Consider the following 19,322-nt stretch of genomic DNA (forward strand, 5'->3'; position numbering starts at 1 on the left):
ACTGGCAGAGGCACTGACAAACTTCTGATTCCAAGTATTTGCGCAAGTAAGTATTTTCAAAACAGTATACATGCATAATTTAGAAAATACCTGCTTCCACGTTTAATTCTGGGTGTTTATTCATGCCGTAGTACAATTATTTTGTGCATAAAATATGCTCCCGTTGCACAGTTTATAAAGAACCAGAATTCATCTCTGCGCAACCACTTATGCATGCAAATGCTTATACTGTGGCTAGATTTGAAAGTTGTGCTAACAAAATTAAATTTTCTGCAAGTGAAACTGAATTTACATGAGTAAACTACTGAAACAAATGAAACAAACTGAAAAAAAGCACAAAAAAACCCATTAAAAAAGCCAAAAAGAATGAACAAACCAAACTGATTATTTTTTTTTTTTGGTGGCTGAAACAAATGAATGAAATGAAACAATATATATATATATATATCTCCTTTTATTTATAAAATTTGATATACCAATCAAGAAAATCTTGTACAGTACAATGAATAAATCTTTGTACAGATCCTTTTATGCTTGTACTTTTAATTAATTAAAGACTTTTTAATTGAATACGTAGAAATCTTAACTAATTTATGCTTTACTGATTTTTAGATATTATTATGAAGGATTGTTATTTTATTTCTTTTTTCTATTTTTTTGATGATAAAATGAAGGTAAACCATCAAGATGGACTATGTCCATGCAACGGTATAGAAAACAGTTTAAATAAATAAATAAATAAAATCAAGCAAGAGATAAAAAATTATATATAAGAAAACCCTTTTCTCTATTAAATTATCATTAGTCTACTATACAAGGGAACCTGCATCATTAGAAAAGAAAAATTTTTAAATAACTAATTGGTCATAAAGCTACAGAGCAACAAAACTAGAATTGAGCTTTCAATCTCCCACCGAGGAGGAGTCTCATGGAGCTAAGGGGAGAGGTGATATCCTCTGGCTTTTTCACAAAAAAAACCCCCAAAACCTAACCAGTTGAGGGGAATCAAAAAAACATTTTTCACACCTTGAAGCCTAACAACGCATTTACAAGGAAAGTTAAGCCAAAAGAGATCACCCAAATGTAGAGCCCTAAGTCTCAATAAAAATAATCTCGTCTTTTTGGCTTGTGTAACTTTGGCCACATAAGGAAAAACATTAATTTTAAGATCTAAAAGATCTATTATGAAAAAAAACTTCTTTAATGCAAAATCCCCTATGCGAGTCCACCAAAAAGTAGCCATCAAAGTAAGCAGGGATAGGTTTATGATTTTGCAGCTTGCAGGCATTTTTGGTGTTTTCACTCTCCATCTTCTGTAAGGATCTGCTACAGGGTTTATTCTCTGCGGAATAAACTTCAGAAGAGCTGGAAGGCGGCAAATCTCAGCAGCCTGCTGCCTATTGACAAATCCAGGGCTAAAAAGGAGATGGAAAAAAAAACTTTAGATGATGATTTTTCTAAGAAATCTGATACATTCAAAGCATTCATTGGTTCATGTAGAGCAGAGTCTTTATGGGGAACTCTCTTAGCTAACCATAACTAATAGTCCTTAACAGTAGGCGGTAATAAAATCTCAGAAATGTTCAATACTTCTGAACAGTATTTCCATGGCATTTGTGGAAGTGGCACTGATTTTCTCCTGAGAAAATTAATCAGCCTGAGATTCTCACTTCTTACAGTACTTTCCAACATTTCAACCTTATTTTGCAAAATCAAATGGCCTTTTGATAAAGTTCCAAGATTATTCTGAAAGGCGGCAATCCCTGATTCCAAATCCTGAATCCTGGTATTAATCTGAGTTCTGTCTCTTTGGCAGCTTTAGATTAAATCGGTCTGGCCTTGTTGCTGCGGCGTAAACTGGGCCAATTGAGAAGACAGCACGCTTAGAACTTCCCACGTTCAATCCCTGCTTGGCTAACAAACATGACTTACAGGCGGCATACAAAATGGTAATAAATAAAGTAAATAAATAAAACATTAGCTGGGTTCACTAAAGTAAATTTTGCCATTGGAGCAAAAGCAACTTGCGCGCACCAGCAGTCCCTTCCCCGGCACAGCGGCAAATGGATGCTGTACCGGCCGACTCCAGCCCCGGCCCTCCCCGCCCCTTTCCTTCAGCCTGGCACTTCTGCGCGTAACAGGAGTTACGCACTTGGCTGGGCCCCTTTGAAAATGTGCGCGGCGAGCGCAAGGCCCAGCCGCACGCCCATTTTTTTACGCACGTGGCTGATTTAAAATTTGGCTGAAAAAGTTTCCCGCTCGGCCGGCACGGTTTCCTTCTCAGCCCTGATATTGGTAAGTCCTGCCTTCCTGGTGCCGTTGCTGTCTCAAACGCCACAGACGCTGCTGGACTCCAAGGGAGGATAGCGCCTGTGGTGTCATTCTGCTGGGACTCACGATATCGCTTCTTTATGTCTCCCAAGCTGAGGCTGCAGTGGAGGCATCCAGCTTTTTGGGGACCAAAAGATCTCCCCCGTCTGGGGAACAACTCGGCTATCTTTTACCCAAGAAAGTTCCCCATGGCATTTTCAAACCTAGTTCCACAACGTGAAGGGTGGCTGGCGTGTGAGCCCTTAGTGCTGCGGTGCAGTTGATGCAGCCTCGAGGGTGAAACCCTGAGGCCTAAGCCAGCAGCTGGCAAACGCGCCCTGTGGTGGGGCACTTTGCAGCTTCACTTTTACCAGCCACCTCCTCTGCAATTTGAGCTCTGGGGTTCTGGCAGGCAGCAGGACTTAGGTGGTTCCCTAGGGCGGTGGTGGTAACTAGAGTCCAGAGACGACACACCAGGGTCAGAGCAGGCGGCAGGCTAGCAAGAGTCAGAGTTAGGCCAAGATCGGGGCAGGCTGCTAGCAAGAATTAGCAGGTGTAAACATGTGTGGATACTTTTCCTGGAGGTCATTTTCAAAAGGTACAGTAGGCACATATTTTCACTTTGAAAATGATGCAAAGCTTGCAGGTCAAAAGTTCCCGTAGACTTCGTACTTATGGGGATAGCCTTTAAATTACCCACCATAACAGAATGATAGAGGACTATGTACTAACATGCACTGTTTCACATGCGCTGCGGGGAATTTCACACTCAGTTTTTCTACCTATGCAAATAAGCTTGGTAGAAAAATCTGTTTTTTGCAAAAAAAAAAAAAGTCTGCAAAGGCATTTTTGTGCCACATTCATAGCTAATGAGCTGCTTTGCATGATTTTGTATTGTAGCAGCTCATTAACTTTGAATGTGAATACAATTTCAGGTGCAGCGAACTAGGGAGGAAATTTTACCATTTGCAAATGTGCAAAATTTTGAAGATGGTGCTTTGCATGCTACTTGCCAAAATAGTGTGCCTTATTGCAAATAATGTGCACTATTTGGGATTTGAGGCACCAGTGCCATTTGCCCCTTAGTACTTAGACCTCATAATTAGCAAATTACATTTAAATGGCAGTTTAGAGTATTTTATAATCAATATTACATTTAAAAATAATTTGGTAATCAGGAAAGCAAGATTAAGCCCTGTGTTTTGGGTGAGTGCTGTAGGCAAGGCAGATAAGTGACTTACCAAAACTCATGCAGAGAGCAGTGGTGAGTCGGGAACTAGCAGACCAGTCCTCCAAACACTAGGCTGCAGATCCTCCCTGAAAACGTAGGTAAGGTCACTTTTGGGATGGAATGGCTATGTTGTATTTTCAGCGCTTAAATACTGCATAGCAGTCTCTAAAAATGGGCAACATAAAAGGTATCGTATTGTTTTTACAATTTTTAATACTTTCATAGGGGAACATTTTATCAATTTGACGGTAAGATTAAATAAGATAAAATAAAATAAAAATAAAAACTCAGCAACACAAGACAATTCAAAGATGTGACAAAAGGATTCCATAGCATGCTTAACCCATTTTCTATTTCACGCCTTATTTCTAGAAACCTCAGTAAGATAACCGTGATGAGAAATAAGAAGGACGGAATGAAAACCATTCTTGCTCATGAATGGATTTTTTTTTTTTTAAGTGCTTTTCAACTTCGACCCAATATTATATTCTCATACAGGACTGAGGTAATTTTCAGTAGGGTAGGTGCCAGGTCCATTCCCTGTCCCCTTCCTACCCTCAAAGTTGGACTTGTATGATGAATTCTGGCTTCCAGATGGATGAATTCTTCAAGCCCCATGCAAGCTTTTCTTCGACAAGTGTTGAAATGTGCTAAAAACCGTCACAGATCCCTACAAGGCACGAGCAAAAAACTTTGTGAACGATACCATGTTGAGCCCTGTCACCATTCCCAGGTCTGGTGAGGCATAGAAGGATGGGAAAACTCAGACTTGACTTGGGCAGCTGGTTCTCTTCTGCAGGATGCTGTATTAAAGCTCCTACTTAAGAGATACATTTTAAGAGCCGCACCTGGGAGCGCTTGTGCGCGTGTTTGCCGACGTTCGCCAATGGCCACAGCCGTTTTATAACATATGCGCGTACATGTTATAAAATAGCCTGGTCACTGTACATGTGTGCCCTGGTTTATATGGACGCGTGCATGTGTGCGCAAACGCTGCCTGGACTGCGTAAGTGGGGGGGGGGGGGGATTTCTGTAGATACGTACGCTGACGCTAGAGCCCATTTTCCCAGTTCGTTCCCAGTTTGCCCAGTTAACCAATTGGCCTGTTAGTTTGCCTACCTTTTTCCCTGTTGGCTCAGAGCCCCTAAACCTTGCTAACTAGCCTCTGTTTTTTGTTTTTTTTTTAATTTGATTACTTACATGCTGTCCATGGCAGAAGTAAAGGTTATGTTATAGGGGACCCCAGCTCACTTGGGTGCGTATATATTTACGTGCAGAATTCATGTCTGGGACCCGGGCCCGTCCATACCCGCCCACGTCCCTTTTTCTGTAAAAATATTTTGTGGGCGTAACGGGAGGTACGTGCCTTGTCACGGGCCTATTAAAATCCGTGCAGCGCGCACAAGATCCAAGAAACGCGCCTATCACCCGGTTTTGGCGCCCGTCAGGCTTTTAAAAATCGACCAGGAAGAAGGCATCGGGTGAGAGACAGTCCTTGGCTGAGTTACTCTGGCCAAAAGGTCATCTGGGTTCAGGGTGGGGGTCACCAGCAATGTGAAAGAGAAAAAAAACCCCCTCCAAAACTCTATGCAGCAGTTTATATTTTCAAAAATAATGTCCCAAGGGATAAAGAAAAGAAACAATACTACCATGACTCTTGAGCAAGCAGAAACGGCTGTCTCCCGGAAGCAGTGAACCCAGGATCCACGTATCAATGAAGTTCTCTCTCAGGACCAAAGAAAAAGAGGAAAAAAAACCGCAACAGTTCAGTCCGTACTGAGGGGCGGTCACTCTCGGGACAGGAAAAGCTTCTGACATTATCATATGAACTGTGAACTATGAAAAAGAAAAATATGCCAGCAGTCCAAACTACTTTTAGCAACCAAAATGAAAGGAAAACCAGTTTCTCCGGCATTAGCATTTCAAACGGGGGAAACTGGGTATAATGCACACCCCCCTTCTCCCCACCGAATTGTGCATATTCCTGGCCCTAGTCCTAAACTTTCAGGGTCTTTGGAAAACCAGAGAAACAAAAAAGGGAAAATACCAACCACTGCTTTTAAACTCCCCTGTTTGCAGCAAAGAAAAAAACAAAAAACAAAACAGAAAGTAAAACTCACAGCTTAGTATTTCAGCCCATCTCCACACATTTCCTGGTTGGGACGCATAGAGACTATCAAAATGAATTTCCTGCCCAGGACATTATATTTGTTTCAATCACTACCTATACCAATCTCTAATATTACCCTTAAGTTCTGGCAAAAGAAAGTGTTTAGTTTTATTTGGAAAAGAAGACCGCCCAGGGTTAAGCGACAGGTCTTATATCAAAAGGATAAGACGGATGGGAGTTTGGCAGTGGTATTATGTAGCAGCTCAGGTGAAACCTCTTATCATCTGGCATCAAGAAGTAGATATAAAATAATGGGTAGCTATAGAACAGTCTAGAATGGATGGGATGCCATTAACTGCTACCCCATGGCAAGATCCAAAGACGTGGAGACCTTGTCACAATATGTTACCCACCATAAGACACACATTAAAGGTTTGGAGCAAATGGAAACCCAAGCGTGTGGGAAACAGATCATGCCACTTTATGACCCAGCTGGTTCATAATAAAACCTTTATTCCCTGCCTATCACCACTTTCATTTTGTAATTGGAAAGTGAGGGGCATTACCCGCGTTGAACACTTGTGGGGGGGGGGGGGGGCAGGATATTATACCTTTTTCAGATCTAATACAAACTCATAAAGAAGAGTCCTCAGATTTTCTTGCCTATCACCAAATTCGGCATTTTTGGAGGGTTAATCGTATTGGGGAAGCTTTACGTCTAGGTGGAACTCTATTTGAGGGATACTGCTCCACCCCTACACATTTTAAGGGTATGATATCCAAAATTTATAAGCTCTTTAATGTGCCTCTCTATCTAGAGCATATATTCCAAATGAATGGGCTGATATATTTGAACAGATATCTAAAATATCTGTTTCCTCTTTATTGATCGAAAGCCGTTATAAATAATTATATAGGGGGTATCTAATCCCAGAGCGTATGCAGAAGTTTATGCCGCATACTGATGGCAAATGTTGGCGCGGGTGTGACTCGGTGGGAACTGACATACACATGTGGTGGGTAGAGAATGCATACCCACATTATAGAAACAGATTGAAGACATGATATCACAAATACTCAAGACCACATTTCATCAAACGAAGGAACAAGCTTTATTGAATATGTCGGATACTGGAACCTTGGTCCCAAATCCTCCATTTATTACACAAGTTTGCATTGCAACCAGATTGGACATAGCATACAAATGGAAGTCATCTACTTGCCCATCTATACATCAGCTAAAGAAGAGACTGCATGCTGAATAAGCTAACGGCAGAAAAACATCACTCTATGCGCAGATTTCAGGAGACATGGGACAATTATCTATGCTGGAGAGCCGAGGATCAAACAATTTAAAATAGGTATGACACTGGTACAAGGTACCTGTTGCCACATCAATCATAAGGACTATTCGGACTATAACCATTTAAAGTGATTTGTGCAGGAGGGAGGGGAGGGAGAAGTACCAAACATCTGGTGACTATTGACCTGTGTTCCACAAGCTGTATTGTGTCTTTATTTTTTCTTTTGTTGTTCACCAATAAAAATGTTTATGCAAAAAAAAATCTGAACTGGAAACAGCAAGAAGCCATACTCTGTATGCAGTGCAACAATGGAAAACAAAAACATTAACTTTATGGGCACTTTATTCTGTATTTGGTCAGGGTCTGCCTGTGTTCTGCATGTGTGACCCAGGTAAGGGTATTCTGCAAGCTTGTAGTTTCTGTCTGGGGATCTATAGCAGCTTGGCTTGTTCTGTTTTCCTAATAGGAAGTGTATTGGTATTTAGGGCCTGGTTAAATATTTGTAGTGTAATCTTTTAATGGATAGGTTTGTTACTGTTTGAGTGCATGCCATAATGCAGTTGTAACTTTGTGCGGGTTAGTTTGTGTGCATTATTGCAGATCCTGGGACTATGTTAGGTACTATATTTCTATTTCCATTTCTCCAGGTTTCCACTGCATGCAGAGTGGCTGTTTTGGTTTTCCATTCCAGTTTCTGTCTCCATATTTCTAATTTGTGGTCTTTCTGTACTTGGCAAAGGTCGGTTGTGTGTGTATGACTAAGGGTGAGGTATTTTACTAGCATGTAGGCATTAGTATCCCATATTTATTGTGTTTTCTCAATAGGACATGCATTGGTGCTACATTGCTGTCTTTTCATAAGTAGGGCTATTGTGCTGGTAGTAGGGAGAGTTGGCGTTGCTGTTAATGAGATGACTCCAGAAATATCTTTTTTGTATGGTGACTGTCTTAGTTCTGCTCTGCACCCATTATTGGGTCAGGGAGGTTCCTGTGGATGCAGAGTGATTGTTTACATTTAGCCCCATGATGGTCATGTGTTCAGTGTGTCGCGCATGTGAGAACCATCTGTCAGGTGTGTCCCCAGATAAATGTTATGGGCCTACCCAATGTGAGCCGCGAGCAGCCCCTTCACCGACCTGCTCTTCATGTGGTAGGATGCCGCCGACTCCGTCTTCTGCGGCTTGGGGGCCGCACCCATCTTCTGCCCTGTGCAGCAGGGCTAACCCCGCCGGGAGCCGCCGGGAGCCGCCATTGCTGCACTCTTCTTCGCAGCCTAAATGCCGCTGCCGACGCCATCTTCTTGCGGCCGGAAGCCGCACCTACTGAATCTTTATGGGTAGAAATCCCTTGTGTATCAGGGAAGACTACAGTGATAGGGGTATACTACCGTCCACCTGGTCAAGATGGTGAGATGGACAGTGAAATGCTAAGAGAAATTAGGGAAGCTAACCAAATTGGTAGTGCAGTAATAATGGGAGACTTCAATTACCCCAATATAGACTGGGTAAATGTATCATCGGGTCACGCTAGAGAGATAACGTTCCTGGATGGAATAAATGATAGCTTTATGGAGCAATTGGTTCAGGAACCGACGAGAGAGGGAGCAATTTTAGATCTAATTCTCAGTGGAGCACAGGACTTGGTGAGAGAGGTAACGGTGGTGGGGCCGCTTGGCAATAGTGATCATAATATGATCAAATTTGATTTAATGACTGGAAAAGGAACAGTGTGCAAATCCAAGGCTCTCGTGCTAAACTTTCAAAAGGGAAACTTTGATAAAATGAGAAAAATTGTTAGAAAAAAACTGAAAGGAGCAGCTACAAAAGTAAAAAATGTCCAAGAGGCGTGGTCATTGTTAAAAAATACCATTCTAGAAGCACAGTCCAGATGTATTCCACACATTAAGAAAGGTGGAAAGAAGGCAAAACGATTACCGGCATGGTTAAAAGGGGAGGTGAAAGAAGCTATTTTAGCCAAAAGATCTTCATTCAAAAATTGGAAGAAGGATCCAACAGAAGAAAATAGGATAAAGCATAAACATTGGCAAGTTAAATGTAAGACATTGATAAGACAGGCTAAGAGAGAATTTGAAAAGAAGTTGGCTGTAGAGGCAAAAACTCACAGTAAAAACTTTTTTAAATATATCCGAAGCAGAAAGCCTGTGAGGGAGTCAGTTGGACCGTTAGATGATCGAGGGGTTAAAGGGGCACTTAGAGAAGATAAGGCCATCGCGGAAAGATTAAATGATTTCTTTGCTTCGGTGTTACTGAAGAGGATGTTGGGGAGGTACCCGTAATGGAGAAGGTTTTCATGGGTAATGATTCAGATGGACTGAATCAAATCACGGTGAACCTAGAAGATGTGGTAGGCCTGATTGACAAACTGAAGAGTAGTAAATCACCTGGACCGGATGGTATACACCCCAGAGTTCTGAAGGAACTAAAAAATGAAATTTCAGACCTATTAGTAAAAATTTGTAACTTATCATTAAAATCATCCATTGTACCTGAAGACTGGAGGATAGCAAATGTAACCCCAATATTTAAAAAGGGCTCCAGGGGCAATCCGGGAAACTACAGACCGGTTAGCCTGACTTCAGTGCCAGGAAAAATAGTGGAAAGTGTTCTAAACATCAAAATCACAGAACACATAGAAAGACATGGTTTAATGGAACAAAGTCAGCATGGCTTTACCCAGGGCAAGTCTTGCCTCACAAATCTGCTTCACTTTTTTGAAGGAGTTAATAAACATGTGGATAAAGGTGAACCGGTAGATATAGTATACTTGGATTTTCAGAAGGCGTTTGACAAAGTTCCTCATGAGAGGCTTCTAGGAAAAGTAAAAAGTCATGGGATAGGTGGTGATGTCCTTTCGTGGATTGCAAACTGGCTAAAAGACAGGAAACAGAGAGTAGGATTAAATGGGCAATTTTCTCAGTGGAAGGGAGTGGACAGTGGAGTGCCTCAGGGATCTGTATTGGGACCCTTACTGTTCAATATATTTATAAATGATCTGGAAAGAAATACGACGAGTGAGATAATCAAATTTGCAGATGACACAAAATTGTGCAGAGTAGTTAAATCACAAGCAGATTGTGATAAATTGCAGGAAGTCCTTGTGAGACTGGAAAATTGGGCATCCAAATGGCAGATGAAATTTAATGTGGATAAGTGCAAGGTGATGCATATAGGGAAAAATAACCCATGCTATAATTACACGATGTTGGGTTCCATATTAGGTGCTACAACCCAAGAAGAGATCTAGGTGTCATAGTGGATAACACATTGAAATCGTCGGTTCAGTGTGCTGCGGCAGTCAAAAAAGCAAACAGAATGTTGGGAATTATTAGAAAAGGAATGATGAATAAAACGGAAAATGTCATAATGCCTCTGTATCGCTCCATGGTGAGACCGCACCTTGAATACTGTGTACAATTCTGGTCGCCGCATCTCAAAAAAGATATAATTGCGATGGAGAAGGTACAGAGAAGGGCTACCAAAATGATAAGGGGAATGGAACAACTCCCCTATGAGGAAAGACTAAAGAGGTTAGGACTTTTCAGCTTGGAGAAGAGACGACTGAGGGGGGATATGATAGAGGTGTTTAAAATCATGAGAGGTCTAGAACGGGTAGATGTGAATCGGTTATTTACTCTTTCGGATAGTAGAAGGACTAGGGGACACTCCATGAAGTTAGCATGGGGCACATTTAAAACTAATCGGAGAAAGTTCTTTTTTACTCAACACACAATTAAACTCTGGAATTTGTTGCCAGAGAATGTGGTTCGTGCAGTTAGTATAGCTGTGTTTAAAAAAGGATTGGATAAGTTCTTGGAGGAGAAGTCCATTACCTGCTATTAAGTTCACTTAGAGAATAGCCACTGCCATTAGCAATGGTTACATGGAATAGACTTAGTTTTTGGGTACTTGCCAGGTTCTTATGGCCTGGATTGGCCACTGTTGGAAACAGGATGCTGGGCTTGATGGACCCTTGGTCTGACCCAGTATGGCATTTTCTTATGTTCTTATGTTCTTACTGGCTCCTCGTTGCAGCCTGTGCCGCCACCGAAGTTCTGCCTGAGCGACAGTGGGAGGCCGCTGCCGCTCCGACGTGATCTCGCGGCCTGGAAGCCGCCCCGAAGCCTGCCTGTTCCTCTCTGTCCTGCACGGTGTAAGACGCCGCTATCCATGGTCCTGTTTTCCTCCAGGGCCCTCCTCTAGGCGCCAGTGCACGTCTCTTCTATGTATTGAAAGGGCCAGTAGCCCCACCGGAATCCACCTGGTCTTCATTTCCTGCTTCAGCCCTATAAAGGGATTCTTCTTCAGTCACTCCGGGCCTTTGGATCGGGTTCCACAGTCGTCTGTGTCTTCTGACTGGTCCAGGTCCTCCGTGGTCTTCTCCTCCTTTGACGGCTTCGTCTTCATGTTCTTGATGTCCTTCGTCCAGGTCTTCAGTCGTCTTCAAGTTCCTGACATCCTTCGTCTGTGTCTCCAGTTGTCTTCATGTTCCTGATGTCCTTCGTCCGTGCCTCCAGATGTCTTCAGTTTCCTGTCGTCCTTCATCTGTGTCTTCAGTTGTCTTCATGTTCCTGATGTTCTTCATTTGTACCTTCTCATGCCTGATGTCTTTCCTGATACCTTTGTTTTCGCCTCTGCCTCCATGCCTTGGTTCCCTGATGTCCACTTTCCTGGCATGCCGTTGTCGTGGTCCGCAACCAGTCCCACGGGTGGGCTGTGTAGGGCGCCTCACGGTACAAATGCCATCCTCATCTCCGCAGTGCAACCCTCCGGAAGACTTCTGCTTCAGTCCTAAGTTTTTATCATTGAATCCTGTGCTTGAATCTTGTCCCAGTCTTTGGAGCCTATTGCTATTCGCGTCCGTCCATGACAAGACTCTGTTCAACCCTGCTCCACGCCAGCGTGGTCAGCAACCAGTCCTACAGGGGACTGTGTAGGGCATACCCCGGTGCAGGCCTCTTCAGTATCTTCGTCATGTTCCAGTATCAGCTTCCATTATCTCTCCTAGAGTCTGCTACGAGCCCAGCGTAGTCCCCGACCAGTCCCGCGGGTGGACTTTGTAGGGCGCGCTACATCGCAGTCTCGACCCAGCGCTTTGACCTCCTTGCCTTTGTCTACAGTGCCTTGATTCTTGCCATTGTCTACAGTGTCCTTGCTTCAGTCCTCGTCTAAGTCTTCTGTGTTCTAAAGACTCTGTCTGACCTCGTCCTTTGTCTGGCCTGCCGCCTCTTGCCGTACCCAGTGGCAGGTCCGAAAGGGCTTGGAACGGTCAGAGGACTGTTCATCGATCAACATTGCGTTGTTGGTCATCCTGGGGTGTGCAGGTCCAGTAGAGGGTCAGACCTTGTCTCCTTGTCTTCGCTTCAGCCTTGTCCTGCTCTTCGTTACCCATGCTCGCACCAGCTCACCTCCCGCGGTGTGTCTTGGGGCTCCTCCCTGAGTCATGCCGTAGCCCAAGGGCTCACATCACCTGCTTTACAAACTACCACGTCTCCGCGCTCGTAACAGTAGCCGAAGGCCTCCAAGCCCTCGGTTCGTAACAGCCACTGGAGGTCGCGCTCGTAACAATAAAAGGTTGAGAACCACTGCTCTAGTGTAATAAAGAGGTAAGTGGGTTACCTCACCACAGTAGCTTTAATAACTGTACTAGTTCTGGAGAAAATGGGATTCTTGGAAATGAAAACTACATGAAAGACATCAAGACACCTGTGCTAAAATTTGAAACCTAATCATTAGCAAATTGCAATTCAGTGACTTGCCTCAGAAAGTCAAATTCAGAGTAAGCTATAAAATTCTATATTTTCATATAAAACAATCAATCTGAGAAGCCAATACGGTGCTGAGTTTCTCTGTTGACATTTTATCCAAGAGCGTACACTGCAAAATTTTATTTGGGTCATTTTGTTTTGTTTTGCTACTATACTCGTAAAACGTGTGTAAAGTTGTACTCACGCACATTTTATGCATATAAGTAACATTTTATGTGCATAAAAAAATGTACATGCATAAAGTAACAAAATGAATCAAGGTGAAAGCACGCCCCTAATCTTACATTACCAAAAGGGGTCAAAAACCCTTACCAAAAACCCTTACCAAAAACTTATTCCGATTCTTTTCTTGCTTACCGTATCCATTTTCCTTCACTTCTTGTGATACACCTAAGTATGATTCACTAAAGTGCTGGGTAAATTTAATAAACTTCATTTATTATAATTACCTCTGTCTAAGCCCAAAGCTGGATAAAAGCAGAAAGCTGACACAAAACAATTTTTTTACATTTGACTCTTGAAGCCTGGTGCATAATTTATCACTTATTTATCTTTTGGTTCTCACCCCCAGGCATAACTGAGATGTTACCAAGTGATTTGGAATTGTAGAGTTGTTTACATCTTTGCCATCTCTTGTAGGCCTCTTGCTCACTGTCTAGGTACATCAAAGCATGACATATCAATACCTGGGGAAAAACAAAGGAAATTTTAATTCAATATATATGTCAAAACTGTCAAAAGCAAAGAAGTCAACGCAGGTAGAGGAAAGGGACCGCACATGGGAGACACTAGAGTGAGAGGGACCTCAATTTGGGGTGCAGACAAGGATGGAGATCTTGGAATACAAGAGCTAGAGAATGTATCCTACTTATACTGGCACCGCATCCCATAAGGCCGATGGGCTAAGTCCCGAACAGTTTCACAAATAGATTTAGGCAAGTTAAAATGGCAAATAGCGAGCTTCAACAGATTTGCAAATTTTAAAGGGCACGGTTTCTCACTTTAATACAACTAATTCTGCGTTTGCAAAGCCATTTGCAAAACTTATGCTAAATCACTAGTGAGTCAAAACATTTGTGCAACTCAACTCTTGAACAATTCAGCAATAGCAAAATTTATCAGCAAAACATTTCACAAAAGAGAGGTGCAGTTAAATACATTTTTTTTCACATGCTTTATCATGAAACATTGAACTGCACAACAACGTCAATATAGTTTAAATGAAGCACACAACTTTTCACGTGTTTCTGGCCCATTTCCAACTAAAACTCTGTGGCTTGGTACAGACGTCAGCCTCCATGTCCTCTCTCTTACATCTGAAGGCTTCCATCCTTTCCTTTTCATGATTAACACTTTCCGAGAAGGCAGCCTCCTCTGTCTTCTGTCCTTCCACCCGTGTTTCACATGGCCCTCGTTTTCATCGAAATTTGTTTTTATCACGTAAATGATGCGGCTGAGGGTTCCCATGGCAACACATTTCCAGTGACTGGGTGGCAGCAATCCTGTTGAGACAGCACCAGTAACGTTTAGAGCTCTTTCATGTCATTTTCAGGACTGGAGATAGTTTGTTGGCTGCCCCCTTTGCAAAAATGCACCAGCACAGTCTGTACCAAAACCTCAGGTGCCCACAGCTGCTCACCAGCAGCAAGCAAGAAAAATAACCCGAGGTTGCAGAGATGTAGCCCCTTATCTTTAATAACCTGAAACAGAGAATGACCTCCAGGACTAAAATCGGAACGTATTATAATCATAATTGTTTCTTCTTTTGTTGCAGACACTCAGAAATTGAATGGAGGAGCGGAAGAGTAGTCTAGTGGTTAGAGCAGAGGGCTATGAACCAGGGAAACCAGCGGTCAAATCCCACTGGCGCTCCTTGTGACCTCAGGCAAGTCACTGCATCCTCCGTTGCCTCGGGTACAAACTCCTGGCGAATTTTAAGAGATGTGCATGCCAAAATCGGGAGATGAGCTTGCATCTAGCTCTCGTGCGTGCCCACCCAGTTTTATAAAAAGTGTGCGGGTGGGCGTCACTGTGCTGATGTGCGCTCATCTCGCATCAGAGGGGAAAAAAGGAGCATGGTGTGGGCAGGGCCTGGGAGGTCCAGGGTGGGGGCCATGAGATGTGCACATAAGTATTTACGCCACTGGGTGCGCTCCCAGGTCCAGTGCCGTGTAGTTTTACTTCTACGGAGGAGGTGTAAGTTACAAAAAAACTAAAAACGAGTCCTCTCTGAGTGGTTTAAGGGATCTGGGGTAACCGGGGAGAGTACAGGCTAAAGAACCAGGATGGTTTGGAGGACCTAGATCTAGAATGGGAGAACCCGGCGAACAAACTGGTGAAACCGGTCATGGCGTGGACAGGCGCCTGTCATTAAAAATTCTCCCACTGGCATGGGGTCGTCCTTGCAAAGCTGGGCGCACACATTAAGGGCACCTGGGCTATTTAATAACATATGATGCACGTCTACTGATTGTACAGGGCTTTGAGCTATGCTTAATCAGGAAGAGCGATTCATTAATGTCTTTCAAATAAATAAATAGACGTGTGCGTACTTTATAAAATCGCCGCACCCCTGGGCTTGCGCTGACGCACCCATATGTGCGCCCATTCGAAAGTTACCGTCCCTGACTGTAGGGAAACACCTACTGTACCTGAATGTAATCCACTCTGCAATGTCAAAAAGCGGAAGGTAAATACATTAAATAAATAATTTTAAAAAGTGCATGCGGGCACCTTAAATGCCATTCACGCATCGTTGCCATGGAAGCCTAAAAGAAAAATAAATGGTTACAAAACCAAGAGAAAAGGACATGACTTCGGGCCAGATGTAAAACACAGTTCCCACAGCTGTCCTGGAGACATCCGCAGCGAGCAAGTGTGAGATACATTTGATGTGTTGCATTACTGTTATTATTGTTGGTTCTTTGTATTATACTAGTGAATTGTCTTATGATGTGTTGTATTTACGGAATGTACCTTTATATATACCGGACGTTGCGTTGGGCAGTCCTATCGGTCTGAAATGGCAGGATATGAGATTAGATTAGGTTTGGAAACCATTCATCCAAAGGGGCTTTTCCCTACACTGAAGACTGCGTTCAAAGGAATTCGTCCGGGCAACTAAACAGTTCCCCTGGCTGAAAATTACCCTACCCTCAGGAGGCAAAACTACACGTGATTAGCATGCAGAATTATTTTTTGCCATGGGGAGGAAAAGAGGAAGGGCTGGAGTAAGGGGGGAGAGGGGGGGCAAAGTATGCATGGTGATTTCACTTTGAAATCCCAGCGAGTACTAAAGGTCACGCCGCCGTGACTACTTCGCACCTGCTGGGCTGCCATTTTTAAAAGGGAAACTCTGCACAGGGCTGTTTTCCTTTCCAAATGAGGTTGAGGAGTCCGTGGGTGCACTGCAAACTCCACTTGAGGGCTTGAAAAATTGCTCCCCTCTTATTTGTGACCTCAAGGTGGAAACTGTTCTCGAAGCAGCCGCTTTCCGTTTGGTGAGCTTGCAGGGGACGCGAGTGTGGGACCCGCGCCCCTGTCTCTGCAAGCACCACATGGATTCTCTTACTCAGCAGCTACATTTGTTGCACATCCCCCATACCCCATCCCTGTCTACCCCCATCCCAAGTTTATCCCTTCACAGGATTTTGAATGTTGACTGTTCAGCTTAGCAAATTATGCGACAAAAAAATCAAAAAGCTTTGCTTGGCTCTAGAAATGGATGCAGCTGGTGACCGCAGTGACAAGAGGTCAGAGTCGGAGAATTTGCAAAGATTCGACCGACAATATATAACGACGGCAGCTTTTGAACCAGAGCAGACGGAAAGTTTAACGCGGCAGGGGACCACGGCGCCTGTTTACGCGCACGTCTCTGCTTCTCGCCCCAAAATGCTCGCGCCCCACCCAGACCGTGCCCTCGTCCCACCCCCTCTTTGAAATCCCTGGAGATGCGCGCCCTGCGGGAGACACGAGCCTATCCGGGCGGCTTTCAGAATCCGCTCGGCGGGTGCAAGCCTGGACTTAATTCACTCGTTCCATAATGAAAGGCGAATTTTAAAAGCCCAGCGCGCGCATTCATTAGGGGATGCAGGAATAAGTGGGCCTTGCATGTGCCGAGCGGGTCTTAAAAGCCGGCGGGCTACGCACGTATCTCCCGCAGCGCGCACGTCTAGAAAGCTTTCAAAAACAAAGGACTGGGGGGGCGTAAGTATGGTCTGGACCGGCACATGAACCAGAGATGTGCGCGTAAATATTTTAAGCGAGCTGGTGCGCGCTGAGCCCCCTGCTGCGTGACTTCTCCGACGGATGCTGTGCGAGTTAAAAAAACTAAATAAATAAAAGGAAACCAGGCAGATCTGCGGGGTTTTAAGGGTCGGAGCTATCTGGGGGAGAGTGAAGGTTACCAAACCAGTGGAGGCTGGAGGACCTCTCTCTTAACTGGGCAAACCAGGGGACAAACCGGTAAAAACCGGGAATGGCATCAGCGCGCGCGCGCCTCTTTTAAAAATTTCCTGAAGCAGGATTTCCGCGCCCGTGCGCAGGTAAGATCCGGCGCACATCTGGGCACAGCCAGGCTGTTTTATGACATGCGCACAAGTTAGAGCGTAAGCCACGTCCCCGGGGGCGTGGGATCAACGCACGCCTCGCGCACGTTTGAAAGCGACTGTCCCTCCATTAAACGCTCACCTCAACGTGCGGAGCAGGCCTCCTGCTAAAATCTGTTTAGTGGTGCTGTAATACGCTGCCACCTGGGTGACTCTCTAAAATAAATGTTCGTTTACTTACTGGAGCATTCTGTATACTCAGGGGGCCACGTTTTAAAAATATCAGTTACAATACAGAACAGCAAATATCCATGGCAAGGTACATTAAATTAATAATTGGTCTCATCGGCATTTCTGTAGCTGGCAAAGCAAAACCAATGTTTTGTAAAAGAAGTTTTTTCTGTTTTTAATTCCATCGTCAAACAAACATCTACAGAAGAGGGAGAGAAAATTGTGGACTTCCCTTCCCCTACGTGGGAAGGCCTTATAGGAAAACATCTGCTCTGGAGAGAAAATGGTAGAGCTTAATTGCGCTACATTCCTGGGTAGAAACAGCTGTGGATAACGTGAATGCAAACTGGATGGCAGAGTTTCTGTCTAGCAGGTACAAGAAAACTTCCATTGGTTTGTTTTTTTGCCTTAGGTTAATTCCAGTCACGATTGTGGGGAGAGAGAGAGAGTGTGGGTGTGGGGAGGGGATAAAGTCCTCCTGCTCTCTTATATCATTCCTAGCTAGCACATTTCCTGTAACAATCAGGGTTTTCTTAACAGACTAGGTTTTTAAAAATTATTTTTTGACATATATATGTGCTGTCATTACTATGTTACCGTACACCCTGAATCCTGTCTGGAACACCTCTGTTTGATACTTCTCTGTGTAATAAGTACATCATTATTATTGGTTAAAAAGTTCCTGTAATGGCACTAACTTCCACTAGATTTATACTCATAAAGGTGAAATTTAAAAGACCTGCGCGCACGAAAGCCGGAAGATTTGCGTGCAAGTCGGGCCGGCGCATACCAAGCGGATTACATAAGGCCGCCCCCATATACGTGTACATCTCCCGCTACGCGCACAAGTCAAACGCTTACAGAAAGGGGCGGGGCGTGTTGGGGAAAAGCAAGAGATGTGCACGTAAATACTTATGTACAGGGGCGCTCGCTGGAGCCTCCCTGCTGCGTAACTTTACTACCGCTACGGTGAGCGTGTAAGTAATAATAAAAAAAAAAATTCTAGGCTATACAGCGAGGTTTTAAGGAAAGGAAGTCCTATCCCTTATCTGGACGAACTGGTGAAACTGGGAATGGTGTGGGCGTGCACCCCCCCCTTTAAAATCCCCCCACTTCTGCGGTAGAAGTGGGATTTGCGCGCGTCCACTTAAAATTGTGCCTATTTTGTAACGCGCGCATACGTTATAAAATGGCCTCGCCTCTGGACGCGAGCCGGAAAAACCGCACGCCCGTTTCAAATTTATCATCATATAGCAATTCAGAGCCATAGGTCTGATGTAAGTTAAGGAAAAAAACCTTGTTTTCCTTAGAAGCACGCAGGTAGATTTTAAAAGGGCCACGCATTTATAATGTATATCCGGGATTTTAAAAGGGCCACGCACGTAAATTTCGGGGTTTACGCGTGTGGCTGGGCCTTGCGTGCCGCGCATGTTTTACAATGGGCCCCGGCTACGCGCATTAACCCCGGTACGCTCAGAAGTGCTGGCTGAGGGAAAAGGGGCAGTAAGGTAAAAAATTTTAATAGGTAGGGGGTAGATCACAGGGAAGAGACGGGAAAAGGTAGGAAGGTTAGATATGGGTTTAGGGAAGTTCCCCTCCAGTCCGCTCCTTAATTGGAACGGCTTGAGAGGGAACTGGGGAAGCCCTACTCGCATCGCTTTGTAAAATTCCCCTCCTGTGCGCACGAGTCGCAAGTCACTTGCACATGCGTGCGGCCATTGGATTTTATAACAAACATGCGCGTGCTGGTGTGCGCATGTTATAAAATCGTTGCATCCCTGTGTGCACACCAGAAACCACACAC

At 44.1% G+C, this 19,322-nt stretch overlaps 1 long non-coding RNA gene across 2 annotated transcripts in view; it reads right to left on the reverse strand.

Moving 5' to 3' along the window:
- Positions 1-542: 542 nt before the first annotated feature.
- Positions 543-19,322, reverse strand: part of LOC115089701 — a 59,976-nt gene continuing 41,196 nt past the window's right edge. For both annotated transcript variants that reach the window (XR_003856209.1, XR_003856210.1), the window contains exons 3-5: positions 13,306-13,426; positions 3,552-3,706; positions 543-1,415 (exon numbers count right to left, since the gene is read on the reverse strand). This is a non-coding gene — a long non-coding RNA (uncharacterized LOC115089701). The remainder of the gene's footprint in view (positions 1,416-3,551; positions 3,707-13,305; positions 13,427-19,322) is intronic.

The sequence above is a fragment of the Rhinatrema bivittatum genome, chromosome 4 (genome assembly GCF_901001135.1).
Source record: "Rhinatrema bivittatum chromosome 4, aRhiBiv1.1, whole genome shotgun sequence".
Lineage (NCBI taxonomy): Eukaryota > Metazoa > Chordata > Amphibia > Gymnophiona > Rhinatrematidae > Rhinatrema > Rhinatrema bivittatum.